General features: G+C 38.3%; 1 protein-coding gene across 4 annotated transcripts in view; it reads right to left on the bottom strand.

Moving 5' to 3' along the window:
- LOC132082512 (poly(rC)-binding protein 3-like) overlaps window positions 1–14871 on the bottom strand; it is a 496107-nt gene that overhangs the window by 372064 nt on the left and 109172 nt on the right. The window contains exon 1 of one of the 4 annotated variants that reach the window (XM_059487391.1): window positions 9140–9200. The exons of 2 other annotated variants lie outside the window; for them this stretch is intronic. The gene's annotated coding sequence lies outside the window, so the exon portion shown is untranslated. Of the gene's footprint in view, window positions 1–9139; window positions 9201–14871 lie in introns of those variants that run through there. One more of the 4 variants, XM_059487304.1, reaches the window with a different exon arrangement.

Below are 14871 nucleotides of genomic sequence, written 5' to 3'. Positions count from 1 at the left end.
TTGTCTCCTATTCTGCAAGCACCCAAGCTACAATTTGTCAAGAGGTTTGTACTAATACATTGTTATATTCCCTGAAATGGTTCAAAATTACTTTTCTGGAAATTGCAACATTGCAGCACTAAGGAACCAATATTTTTCTCCCTGTTTGAGATGGAAACGAATACTCTGCTCATCAGTGAGACTTGTTGTAGGTCTGTAAAACACCTGACATCCCATGCCAGCTACAAGAGAGGCAAGAAGAGCAAGATAAATAGCTATTGTGATTTATAATCCCACTGAACCCCAACCCAGGCCTTGTGCTCACAGCTGAAGGCAGAATCAGGCTGTTACTCTAGGGCTAAGCCCTTTAAGAAGAATGAGGATGGAAAGTGAGTGGATAAAAGCCAGGCTTTTTCTTGCCTTTGTGTTTGTGTGAGAAGCACACACTTGTTCTTTCACTGGAATTTTAAATATCAAGTTCACTGGAGAAGTAATTGACTGCTATGGTTATAAAGGAGTCAAAAACTCTACACAAAAATCACAGTCTGAAACCTATTTTCGCTGCAGCTTACATCAAACACCGTATCTTAAAATTATTGTTAAGACCACATAATTATTTAAGAAGTGATGGTATGTCCAAGTGACACAGAGCAGATGGCTCAGATCTCTGCAGGGGCAGCAGTGCTGCACGTCTGGCTAGAGCAGATACAGCTACTGAGGGGAGAAGAGGGAAGAGTCTATAGTGGTAGGACTCTAGAAATTCATCCAATGAAGTGAATTGAGAATAAAATTACTTTCTTAAGGAATGACAGCATCCCACTCCACACAAAATCTGGCCTTAAAAAATGCATTAGAAAAAGGCAAAAGCTAGAGTGGAATTACTCAATTTACTAATGGAACACTAACTTGAGAAATTCAATTTAGAAAAATAGTTTATTTGGTTTCAGTAATACTTGCATTACTTCTTTACAAAACAGTAAGGGTAGCTTTAAAGCTTCCTGAAATGGGGATTATTAGTAAAATAAAAGTTTCCCTTGGAGAAATTCAGCAAGTATCTTTTTTCTCAATTGTAAAGGCAGAAGGGAACAGGAAAGCAAGAAAATCTGGGAGATAACATTGAATACAACTGTTCAGCTTGCCCTAAGGAACTAAAGCATTGTAATAAAACATCTGTGAATCTGAAGATGTAAGATGAAAAAACCCAAAGTCTTAGGGACTTCAATTAAAAAAAATTAGCAGAGATGTTCATGTTTGCTAGGGACATATTTTAGTGGACCATGCTTTTTAGGAAAATGTTTAAGTGAATAATGGATATGCAGTGTTTGAAGATAAAGCAGGACTAAATTCCTCATCTACATCCTCATTGTACTGCTTTGAAAATCACATCATTGTAGTAGAATTAATGGAAGGGAAAAACCTCACCAACAGAAGAGCCTCAAACGAGCATTAGATTGTTTCCTGTCTCCAAAATGTCATAATCACATTCATTGCATTATGCAGAGTAATGGGCTAGAAATAACAAGTTGCTTGTGGTAGAGATGTGCTGAGTGCAAGTGCAGAACAGATTCTACTGATAGAATAGGCTTTAAACAGCACAATGTGGAACAAAGTCTAAGCTTAAACCAAAGCCAATAATAATTTACAATACCAGATACAAAACATGATAGAAAACACCTGTCCCCTAGACAAGTATCAAAATTAGCATGGAACAGCAAAGATAGTATCAATTTAGTCCTATTCTAAAACCAGAAGAAAAAAAATCTGTTACGCTCTTAATTGTGCATATGTGAATCTAGAGCTAGAGCTGACATTGATGTTATTTTGTACATTGAGGCTTAACAGGGAGTACTATGGGAAAATAGAATGTGAGAATTTTCTATACCTCTGATAGATTTTGTAGTTAAAACATGCTCTATTACAAGGCTGAAAATGTCCAGACAGGAACAGCTATTTCACAGTCTTAGAAGATTTAATAGCTATGTGCTAACACTTGTTACATTTATCTCAGAGTTTGCCCAGGAAATTTATTATAATGCCAGAAGGGAAGTCGGAAAAAGATTGCAATTGTTTTCTTGGTATTTCAAAATAGGAACAAAAGTAGAAATGCGAACACTTTATTGAGGCCCTGAAATATACTATATAGCACCTGTTAGAAAAACAAAACCAAAAGAAATCAAAAATACTCATCCTTTTATTTCCACAACCTGTCCACATACTTGGTAAGAATTGCTGTCTTAACTAAGGTTGAAATAGATCTGCTTTTTTCTCCTTCTGTCTTCTTTCAGGGTCCTCTAGGAAAAATGTAATACATTTAACATTAACATCATGTCCCAAGCTCCTCATTGAAAAGGCAAAGATGCGGCAGAATGGCTGGAATTTGTATATTAAAAAAAAAAACCAAAAAAAACTTACTTGTTGAGGCCTCTCATTCCCTCATTGTAAGGAAACAGGCAGTGGCTAGTTTGAGAAAGGCCCCAGACTGCCTGTTTGGTCTGAAAGAGCTGGAAGCCTGCTCTCATAGAAGGTCTCCTTTGCTTAAGGTCTGTTGATTGGCACTGAGCCAGTCACTCACTGTTATGACCTAAGCAATATATCAATCACATGTTTGGACTTCAGAATCTCAAGGATGAACACTTTCAATGCACCAAGCCACTAGGAATGAGGCTAAGCTGCAGCCAATTTGGGAATTTCCACTCAAACCATTTTTGTTTATATACCACAGCATTTAGGCATCCTAATCACAGGCTCAGACCCCACAATATTTGATCCTGTGCAAACATGAAACAAAGGCATCCTTAGCAGCTGAGTTTCCAGTTCTAAGAGCAAAAGGTGGCTCCAGGTTCTGCAATGAAGCAGACGTATCAATGTTTCTCTTTTTCCTAGCAAAGCAATGTGAATCTATTTCTATTCAGCAGAGACTGTAATTTAAAAAGCATTTCCAAAAGTACAGGTTTGAAATTTAAAACTGGCATAGAATCAGACCACACAACATAGAGGGATTGCTCATACAACAACATTTATGAACCAAAACTCTCACAGTCCCTAGGGTCACAAAGACTTGGAACTGTTGGAAAAGTCTTCCCTTACATTAACAGTGCATGCTGTATTAATTGTAGAGAGAACCAGGTGCTAACTTCCCACTGCCTGGTACATACATTCTCAAGATATCACCTTTTCTTGTGAACTGACAAAAAAAAAATGAGAACTCCAGCTCCTAAGTGTGGGTCACGGGTCTTCCAAAGGAACAGAAAAATATTACATCTTTTGTTTGTGCACGTACGTCTTTGACTGATCTAGGCAAGGACATATGCAGGTTGTGAAACTTCAGAAAACACCTTCTACCTGTCCTAAAAGCAAAAAATACACATTTTGAGGGATTCTATGGCTCAAAAAATAAATATACACTATGCTACATCAGCCTTTATAAGTATATAAATATACTTATATATATTATATATACACTATGCAGCATAGTGTATATATAATACATATATATATATATACACTATGCTGCAGCAGCCTTTATAAGTTAGAAGTGAGGTCTTTTTTTTTTTTGTCTCATGAATTGTCTCCCCAATCCACTGAGGGCTAGTGAGTGGCTGGGTGGGGCTTAATTGACAGCTGGGATTAAATCACAACAAGATTCTGGCAAAAATCTTGTAATTTTACTCTGATAAAACCTGCATTTAACATTTCCAAATTTGTGATGCCTTGATTATAACAAGCAAGTAGCAGATACATATTTTAGTAAGGAAGCACTATTCTTGTTTGGAAATTTTCATAGGTAGATCCCACACTCCAATTCATCTTGAGGAGATAAAAAAACCCTTCACAACAAATAGGAAAGAAGTGTAAAACAATAGTTATACCACAATTTCATAAGTAGTCTCCCATGTGGTGATCTCAGAAACTTGAGAGTACACATGGGAGTTTCATGTACTACAAATAACCCAGACCTTATCTTTTACTTTGATATTAGACTTACTTTTAAAATGTATTTTTCTTATTAATACTTAATGTACCTTTTCAGCAAGGGACTCATATTGTTCTCAGCTGATGTACAGTTTATGAATAATAAATCCGTTTAAAAGTTAAATTATTTTTGATATCCAAACTAACACTTAAAAGAATTTTTATATATGCATTAAAAAAAGGGATTAAAATTTATTTACATTTGTAAATCAATCAAAATAATCTGAGTAGCATGTAGTCTAATCAGCCTAGACTGTTAGCAACAGTTATCTCACATTAGATAGTTCATCTTATAACCACGAGGATCTGGGTAGAAATTTTGCAATAAATATTCTGCCAAACATAAAATGAAATACTGAAGTATTTCAGTTTTACAAAAGCTGAAATACTTCAGTAATATTATAATACTTTGACAAGTATCTTTTATATTTATTCAATAGGACTCAGGACAGAAAATAACTGACATGAACTAATTCTGAACTGTCCAAAGGTTTGTTTTTCTTTGAGCACAAAATGGCATATTTCAAAACATCTAATGGTTTCATAGAACTCAACTATAATAATCCACACTACTCCACCATAAAATGTCTGGAGACCTTGTTGCAAATATTTTTTCTATTATATCTCCTTAAACTCATCACTTAAAATCTTCAGTAGTCAAAATATTTTACACCTGAAGTAGCTATCTTCGTTCCTTGTTCTCATCTCTTTCAGTAAGAAATTATTACTTATATTTTGTAAAAGAATGACTCTGTGGATTGGCTTCCTTCCTCCTTCATAGCTGCATTAGTTTTCACAATGTTTTTGTCTGAGTATTGCCTGAGGAGTATCAGCACCTTTCCAGCTATTCAAAGGGAAGAAAATGACTCCACAAGAGAGAAACAGAGCACATTGTTTGTGGGGAAGCTGCTAAAGGACTAAAAAAAGAAACTCACATGGTCAGACTTGGAATGTCTTCAGAGATCTTCAAGTAAAAGATGGATCAGTTTACATATCTAGCCTGTGTTTTTACATATGTGTATACCGACACATGATTCTGAACTTACATATGCATAACCTGCAGAGAATATTTTAAATTGTTGAAATCCCAAAAGTTTGAAATTAGGCAGTACTATAGAACCTATATAAGTACATCCTGAAGTATACATTTTCAGCTTTGATAGTAGCCAATTCCCTTTTTCAGATATCTGCTGTGTGAATTTTTTTCCCCTTAAAGTGACTTTACATGGATGCATAGAATTTGTGGTGATTCCAATACAGCAAGAAGCCCAAATTGTTATATTTGTCCATGGGGTGAGAAGGAAGCCCCTTTTGGCACACCATAGGAGAAGGGGTATGACAAAATCGCACGATAGGGCTGATCTACATAAAGCAAGGAAAGCATTTCACCTTGGCTGGTCAAGGCAGAATCACACAAACCAGCACACAACCATAAGTTGGATTCACAATGAGTAGGATGATTCTAGCTCAGAGTCTAGAGCTTGTTTTAAAACACACCAAACAAGTTCACTAATAAATGCAACCCTTCCCTGAGTTGTTTAAAGTCCAGCAAAACAAAGCCAGTATGTTCCTAACACAGTGTTCTAGGTCTGGAAAAGGGCTTCAAGGTCAAGGCTTGTCTTATCAAAGACAAACCTCAAAGGTGGTCTTCTGAAGGGTAGATGCTTTGACTGCAATATAGGTAACACTAGAAAAAAGATGGATAACACCAGCATTATGACCCTGGAAGATTCCAATCCTTACGTCACTCATGATTACAACAGATATTATTCCCAAGGTAAAAGACACAATAGCACTGAAATCCCACAAGCCTAAGTTACAAATGAATTAAACAGTTCTCTCTGGCAGTTGCTGAACAGTTACTCCTCAGCAACCCATAAAGATTTCATGCAGGGACAGCCAAATAAGACAAAATGACCTCTCATGATTTTTAGTTGGCTTAAAAGTCATTAAGTAAGCTGCCAATAGAATGACTGTTACAAGTGTGGTATGAAGTGGTAGTGAAATGTGATTTGAATGATAGTGAAAAGACTCATGTGAATTTGGTACAACATCATTAGACTACATGGGTGGTGATGGTAATTAACAAGATCCTACACAGGGTCTACAAATTGAGCAGAAACATAATATTATATGAACCACACTACCCTAAAAATAATTCCTCAGTTCTACAACTACAGGAACAACAAGGATAAAGAAGCAGAGAAATGCAGCAGTGACATGAGAAAGCTCTGGCAGCTGCCTCTAAGTGGGAGCACAGACTCTGAATGGCATCCATCAGCTCTGACCCCACAAAAACAATTGCACAGCAAAGCCTATGCATGCCAAGTCAAACAGCAGAGTGACTTGTGAGTTAGGATGACTCAATAATAAAGTTGGCTTTGCCCATTCATAAGCCATCAAGATGATGCTTAGCTGTCATATCAGCAGATGTAAATTAGATGAAAGTTATCATTATTTCAGAAAGTGCAACTCTGCCTGAGAAATAAACAAATCAATATTTCAGAACCTACAATGTGGCATGACAACACTTCATTTGTACCTTGGCAGACAAACCTATCAGTGGGACCTCGACTTACATGGGATGGTGTGAGCAAGACAAAATATCTAACCCTAAGGTCTTTCAACACTGGCCATGGAACTTCATTCCCTTTACATTTCATGGCAATAACAGCATTTGCATGCATTTTGAATGCACGTACCACAGAATTGTCTGTCCCATCTTGGGCCATAGGCTCTGGGCTGTCTCAGCTGCATTTGCTCCTCTTATCCATCTTGTCTCTGTATCAGAGCAGCTCTGAACAGACATTGTCTGCAAATGAAGGAACATGCTTTCCCTTTCCCCAGCAAAGTGAAAAGTGTAACCTAGCCTGAACTGCCCTCTAGCCCTAAAGTACTAATATTACTTGAATTAAGGACCAGTCATTCCTCTGGGCAAGGAATTCCACTTTGAGGAGGGGAAGAGTGGCAGGCTAGACAAATTTCAAAGTACAAGTAGACTCATTAGGTCCTATGATCACCACTGACTACCAGGACACTTGTTGCAGAAGGCACTTTTCATAGCTTCGTGTCAGCTTTGAGCATCTTCCCTGATATAGTGCTTACAAGGCTTGCAGACAGCTGTGAAGCATTTCCAAGCAGGCTGTTACAAATAATTCTGAGTAACTGTCATTCAGTAAGACTTTACAGACATTGTTGCCTCCTTAGAAAAAAGATTGATGGAGAACATTAAATCAATACAAGTCCAAGCTTATCCTTAGCTTCAATGTGAGATTGAAAACCAGGCTTCAAGCATTTTGAACACCTTTGTACTTTCTTCAAGGTCTGCAGAGCACTGACCAAGCTTGAAAATTCTTGAGCTGCTCTATATCCTCAATAATATTACTTGGATATTATCTAATAGGTGAGATAACAGAAAGCACTTTTCTACTAAAATCATTAAAGAGAAAGTTTAATGCTGTCTGGGGCCCTCCATCTGCCTCCCTATTCCTTGACAGCAGCCAAGTCCCACTGCCCTGTCTGACATGTAATAGATGTCATAAAAACACCCAAATAGATTTCTGGGAGATTCCTTTTGCCAACACTGAACTCCCACCTTCAAGTCTTCGAGAAATTCAAGGTTATTTATCTTTTGCGAGATTAAGAGCAGAATAAGCCCTCCAAAGCTACAGATTCAGAAATATATGAAAAATAAGTGCATTTAGTACAAGCAGGTATTAGCCTTTGTCATACATTAAAACCTGAAATGTAGTAAGATTGTATTCTTGTGGGTTCCCATGCAGCCATAGACATCAACAGGAATTACCACTATAAACCAGGAGCTAATCTGCCATTCAGAAGAACTAAGATTATTCTGATAAAATACAGAAGTTCTCATCAACACAAACCACCTTAGGCTTCAATGGTTCTGAGATTTAGGGTGCAATTCCTTTTATCTGAAATTGAATGACTAAAATAAGTCTGTTTCTCTACCTGTTTCTCTCTAGTGACAATAGACACAGCCCAAGGTGGCCACTTCCAACACGGATACAGGAAGAAAGATGAAACTCCCCTTACTCAAGAAATTTACAAGCTAACAAGCTCAAGTCTACAAGTCAAATAAGCTCTGTCTCCATAGGAGAGCCCAAGATGTACCAATAAATGTTTTTATATTAGGAAGCATCAATACTGTAGAAACTCTTGGAAAACCCATTTTGAAATGCTGAGTGGTAATAGTTTTACACAGCCTAAAACAAGAACAATTTAACAAACGAAGAAAGTAGACAGAACACCTAATTGAAATTACCAAGCAACAAAACCTACCTCTCCACCTCACTTACCTGAAAAGACACATTACAAAGACCTTAGTTTGTCAACTCTCACAAAAATAAAACTTAAGAAAGTTCCACATGCAACAAAGAGGCAAAACCATTTAAGATAAAAGTCAATAAATAAATATGGCAGTAAAATAAATAGATAGAGGCAGTAAAATAAATATGAATAAACTGTCTTTGAACTTGCCTTAGTAAAAAAAATTAGAAGGTGTCCAATTTTGACAGAAACTCATCTACAGAATAGCCAGCCTATAAAAGGGCAAAGAACCCTGTTAAATTGAAGATATATTATAACAACCTTCTCAGAGATTTGTATATTACAGGAGCTGTATTAGCAAGAGAAAAGGCAGGATTACTAAGGAGGTCCCTTCCAATCCTATGCTCCTAATTTGAGTTTCTACTAAAGAGCAGAGTTCAAGCTGATCAAAGAGGGACAGCATCCAGGACTCCAACATTCAAGTAAATCTTGAACAACTTCAAATCTCTCCTTTTCTTTCCCCATCTCAAGCCCCTCTGCCTTCACCATACCCTAGGACACTAGTGCCAGGGAACTAAGCAGACCTGTTGTTTTTCTGCAATTAAATCACCTCTGTCGTAATAGAAAAAATGAAGAAGACAGCTTCCAATCCCTATTCCTTCATTTAACACAGAAAGAATGCTATACTGCCACACAACAGAAAATAACTTAAACATATCCCAGCACAACCCTTGCTAATGCACTACATGATACCTTATTTCAAAGCTGAAGGACAACACAGACAACCCTGGTAAAACACTTCCTTTAGGAAACTATACACTATTATATATATTTACCATAACTAGCAATCAGATATAATCTAGGAAACACACTAGTTTCATTTGCAATGCAGGTTTACCTTAGCAGAAGAGTTTGCTTGTCTCCCTTGAGCAGAGCTGCACAGCATAAAAACCCAGTGCTGCCTGGTAGGACCAGCTAAGAACTGGCTGTAATGAGAAGACACATTTCACCTGGGCCATACAGGGAGGTTCTTCTCCTCTTTGGGAGGATAATCAAGGATCAGAATTAATGAAAGTAAAGCAGCAGCATCTGAGAAGGTCGCACTGACATTCAGAAAAATGGATCACTAAGGAAATTTTCTAGGCAAGACTGTATACTGTATAAGAGTATATGTTACCTAAGTAAAAACAATATATAAAACAGCTGCGATCTTTGCACTGAGGTCTGGACTACTATAAGAGGAGTAATACAAAAATGTTAAAAAATAAAAAGGATGAATGTTCGTAGAGCAACTTTTTTATTTTAAACCCCAGAAACCTCAAACCTACTCCCATATCTGAAGAGCAGACAGCACCCAGAAGCATGCCTAATCTTCAGATCCAATGTGGTTAACTCGGGAGAGGGCTGCCATGCCACTGCCACTCCTCTTGGTACTCCCTGCACTCTGCTCAAGAGGGAAGAGTCAGGGGCTGGAGGTGCCTGTGGCTGCATGAAACCTGCACAGGGAGATGCACATGCAAGGGTTGCTGGTAACAGGGGTGGAAGATGTTCTTCTGTATGTCAAAATGCAGAAAATAACTCAGCGATGGTCTAGTGGGGAAGACCAGAGTGTGATGGGACCAGGGCATTGTGGGGGGCTGCTGGTGGGAACAGGAGTTTGTGTGGTGTTAAAGTGGTGGACACCACCACCAAGGGGATGTGTTTGAGCAGTGCAGCTAAATGTTTAGAGGGTTTGGACTTCCCATTTGACTGAAGGGCAACTTTCTTCAGGCAATTGCTGATGGGAAAATTCATTATTCAATGGAGTAGGAAGTGACTCAGGACAGCAGTCATATATTTTAACTATTTTGGGTGAACGCAGATTGATTTCACTGACCAAAGAAGGTCACATCACTTTTAGCTAAACTCTGTGGCAGAAAGCAACAAAGATTCAACCCGTTTTGTAGCTGAAGCCTTGACTCAGTGCTGCTGTGAGGAGATGGTGGTGGAATGTTTGTGTGAGCTGTAATTGCAGGGGGAGTGTGTTTGGATAACTAACCTCTCACTAAGAGGTTCATGGGGGCAAATCACTGAACCCAAGCAACTTGCCAAAATAGAAAAGATGAATAGCAGTGGCTTTATATGATCCACTCATAGTTTGAAACTAGTCCAGAACTCAAAGAAGACTGTACTGACATCAAGTGAATCTCATTATGAAGAAAGAATATGATGTTATAAATAGGAAAGGATGTGGAAAGTATCCCCTCCAAAATGTTCCTGAGCCTGGTGAGTAGGTGTACAGTGAATACATAGGCTATTGCTGAACGAATGATTTTTCAAAAATTACACATATAATATTTTCTGAGAGGCTAAAAGGAATCATTGCTGCTCTAATACAAGTTCTTCCTCCCTATTTGCAATACAGCTGCTATTAGCCAATTCCCCTGGCCCCACAAGCTCTCACAGTAATCTGAACCTAGTATAATGTTTTTCATTTTGGCTTTTTCTGTAGACAAAATCAGGAGCATTTCCTTTCTGACAGTATGACACAGGCTACAGACAGCCTGGCGCCAAAGCTTTCTAAAGATCAATATATTTAATGCATTTAAAGTCAGTAAGATCTCCTAGGTTAGTCCTGGGTTGCTTGAGGAAAAAGAAAGACAAAAGACTAGGGAACACTGAATATATAGATTTAATATTTCATTTGCTTATTTAAGGAGCTGTCCATTTTAACAAAAAACTATTTAAATTACTTTGGGTTTCAATTTAGAGTATTTTTCTCAAAATGTTTTGGTAATCATGGAGAAAAATTTAATGCATTAAGTGGGGTCAGATACATTGAGACACAGGCTGGTGGGAGGCTTGTTTATGTGCATAAAGACAAAAGAGTGAATAAATGCCAAAGACTGTGGGAACAAAAGTATTATCTGTCCCATCATACCAATTTTCTTTCTTCCCATCTCCCAAATTTTTTTTTTTCACTTGAATATTGCTTCAGTCACTCTGGCCCTTCCCACTGGCTTTCCTCATTTACTTAAGCTGCTTCCCATTTTCATTAACCTCCAATCTTTATTGCTCCAAATGATTATTTTTGCTTGTTTATAAGTTTACTGCCTGCTAAATACAACAGCCAAAGGCAATCACACAAGTGAGAAAACCAGTCATTGTCCTATGAAGTTCACCAGAATTGTTTTTCTTTCATTCAGCCTCAAAAATTCCATAGGGACTTCCATTTACCCTACCTACTTCCCACTTTCCACTCCAAAAAAGTGTCTAACAGGAAAAAAGGAGCCTCACTAAAAAAGCTACCATCCTTTTGAGTTTCTGTTCATATGCATTAAAAAATATATATTATATATATTAAAACTTAAAAATATAATAGAGAAATTGCTAACTTGCTGTCAATCTTCAAAAGATACTAAACAATGGTACCCTAAGTTTACTATATGTCTTGCAAAACAGAAGCATTGCTGTTGCTCACAATTGGAAGAGCAGCTTAATAAACTTCAGTTCTGTGCACAACATTGGGCTGCCAAAAACAGTGAATGAAATCACATTTTCCACCTTAACATGCTATTAACTACAAAGCTCACACACACACTGCTTTAAATGCAAATATTACTTATTTCATGCTAATATTTTAGCAAGAGTGAGTGCAATTATTTCATCAAAGTAGATGCAGTGGGAGGTAAGCAAGAAGAAGTAGCTATTAGTGGTTTGTGGGAAATAAATTTAGTCTTCTCTTGTATGGAGTAGGTGTTTAGAAAGAGAAACGTTGCCTTTCTGTTACATCAAAAGGTATGTGACCTTTTGGTAAGTTCCAGTACACTTGGGCTTCCTCCCTAAATCCAGATTAACTCAATAATATTTGTGAAGTGTTTACAATATTTTCAATAGGGTTTTTATTGAAAATCTGGACATGAGATTCAAGGTACTTCACACAATCTTTAAAGTTAACACCACTTATTTTGCTCTCCGAGTGCATCCCATTCTGCTAAAAGTCCTCAGCCTTGGTTCTGTTATAGTACTACAAAAAAGTTGGTCCTTGCTATGAATTTCAGGACAGTCTGACTACAGCAGCTCTTGGGAATAGCATTTTATTCCTTTGTAGCAATATATGCTATATATTTATTATATATGTATAATCATATAAATTATATCATCTAGACACAGAACAGTAGAACAGGAGCAAACTAGAGCAACAGCTTCAGGTTTTCTGCATTGTTGTCTTGTGCTTGAAGTGGCAGAAGCCAGCTGTGAATATTTCACCCTGGGACCAGGTCTGCCTGATGCCATGCCAGAGGTGTAGGGCACAGCCCAGCTCCCTGCGTGTCTTTGCCTATCTAGTCAAATGGCACATGCTCTGCTTCACCCAGCAGCTTTATGTGATACCTATCCAAGTTCCTAAAGAACTCAGTGATCAAATAAAACGATGATCCCCTCTCAGGAAAACTGTCTGCTTTGAGCCCTGAGGCTTTTGTGCCTTGAGGTTCTTGTGATGGAGAAATCCAGCCTGGAAACAAGTAAGCAATAAAAATTTTCACATTAATTCACTTCACAGTGCTAACTCTCCTCGACATAAACATCTCAGTGAATCAGCTCTTCCTAACTGCTTGCCCCCTGCTCTCAGCAATGCACAACAGAATATATGCATTTTAGAAAACATGCACCATTTCCCTTGTGGCTATTCTTCCTTGGGACCTAGAGGAAGCAGTTTTTGCCCAAGTTTTCTGAAGGAATGGCTGTAGTATAACATAACACTTCCATGCTAAAAAAGCAAAAATATGTACAATGAGAATAAAAAAGGACCATTTCAAAAGGACTTCAATCTGAGCTGCGAAGTTTGCTTTGAACTTGCATTTTCAGGGATCTCAGCTGTAATTTTTTGCATCTACATTACAGGCCTCAAACTTCACACAGCATTTCCTAGTCAATGAAAATATCTGTTCTAGCTCTGAAGTTTAAATATGGCATATGTAACACTGTAGCACCTAGGGAGTGCAAACAATATGGCTATAAACTCCTAAGAAGGGATAGGCAAGGAAGGAGAGGTAGTCGGGGTAGTCCTGTATGACAGGAAGTGTTTTGACTGTCTAGAGCTTTATGATGGGTTAAATGTTTACGAGTGTTTAGAGGGAAGGCCAACAGGGCAGATATTCTGGTGGGATTCTGTTATAGACCACCCAAGCACTTATAGAATATAGCAGGAGTGGTTTACGTTGTACACTAGGAACATTTTTTCACTGAAAACACTGGTGCAAGTTGCCCAGGGAAGTTACCATCCCTGGAGGTATTTAAAAGACATGTAGATGGGACTCTGAGGGACATGGTTTAGTGGTGGACTTGGCAGTGCTGCGTTAATGGTTGGATTGAATGGCCTCAAATGTCTTTTACAACATAAATGATTCTGTGATTCTAATACTGAGTCAGGCAGACAGCAGAAAGTATACTCTGCCTCCAAATTTTGTACTCTTTTATATGCTAGTACTGTATGTAAAAACTCCAGTACATTCCACTGGCATAAGGACCAGAGGCCAGTTTCCTTTCTACTGTATATTGGGATGGCTCAACCCGTTGACTTCAAATAGCCCATGCTCTTTCATTCCAGTAAGGAGTTTGCCCCAAGGGTCTTGCTAACACTTTTGATTATAAACACTAAAAGGGTAGTAATCCTCAAGCTCAAATGAATTTACACACTAGATTTCTATGGCTCAGAAGAAGCAAAAGCTGTTCAATCTACTGTGAAAAGCAGGAATTTGTCTAAAATATGAAAAAAACAAACAAATAGTGTTGTCAAAATATGCATGTATATGAGGGTTCCAAAATATAAATTACTCTCTTCTAAGCACAGAGCTAAATATTATGGATGGCAGCCTATAGCAGTGCTTCTCTAGAAGCTTCTCATAAAGAAAGCAAGACCTGAAATCTTTAAACTGTGACTCATGCAAAGCTAAAAACCCACGGAAGCCACCAGGACCATTCACCTTGCTGTGGGGGGATCTCTACCTCTGCTTCACAGTGCAAGACTAGAAATCTCAAGCATCATAAGGGGTAGCTGATACCACACGTTTTTTGTACTCATAAAATGAGTTACAGCAAGAGACTTTAAATAACAGCAAGATGTGAATCACAGAATCACAGAATTGTTAAAGTTGGAAGGGACCTTTGGAGACCATCCAGTCCAAGCCCCCTGCCAAGGCAGGGTCACCTTAATCAGGTTATGCAGGAATGCATTCAGTGGGTTTGGAACATCTCCAAATGGGGCGACTTCACAGCCTCCATGGGAAGTCTGTTCCCTGGGCAGAGGGTGCTCTGACACCCCCAATGTAAAGAAATTCCCCCTCATGTTGAGGTGGCTCTTCTTGTGATTTTATTTATGGCCATTGCTCCTCATCCTGTCAATAGGAACCACTGAAAAGAGACTGGCATCATTCTCTTGACACCCACTTTTGAGATACTTATATACACTGATGAGATCCTCTCCCAGTCCTTTCTTTTCAAAATTAAACATCCCCAGCTCCCTCAGTCTCTCCTGATGAGAGAAATGCTCCAGACCCCAAATCATCTTTGTGGCCTCTGCTGGACCCTCTCCATTACCTCCTTGACTTGTGCTGAGGAGCCCAGAGCTGGACACAGCATTCCAGATGTGCC

The sequence above is a fragment of the Ammospiza nelsoni genome, chromosome 1 (genome assembly GCF_027579445.1).
Source record: "Ammospiza nelsoni isolate bAmmNel1 chromosome 1, bAmmNel1.pri, whole genome shotgun sequence".
NCBI lineage: Eukaryota > Metazoa > Chordata > Aves > Passeriformes > Passerellidae > Ammospiza > Ammospiza nelsoni.
The sequence above is the reverse complement of the archived record's forward strand: the minus strand, read 5'-3'. Positions and strand labels throughout refer to the sequence as shown.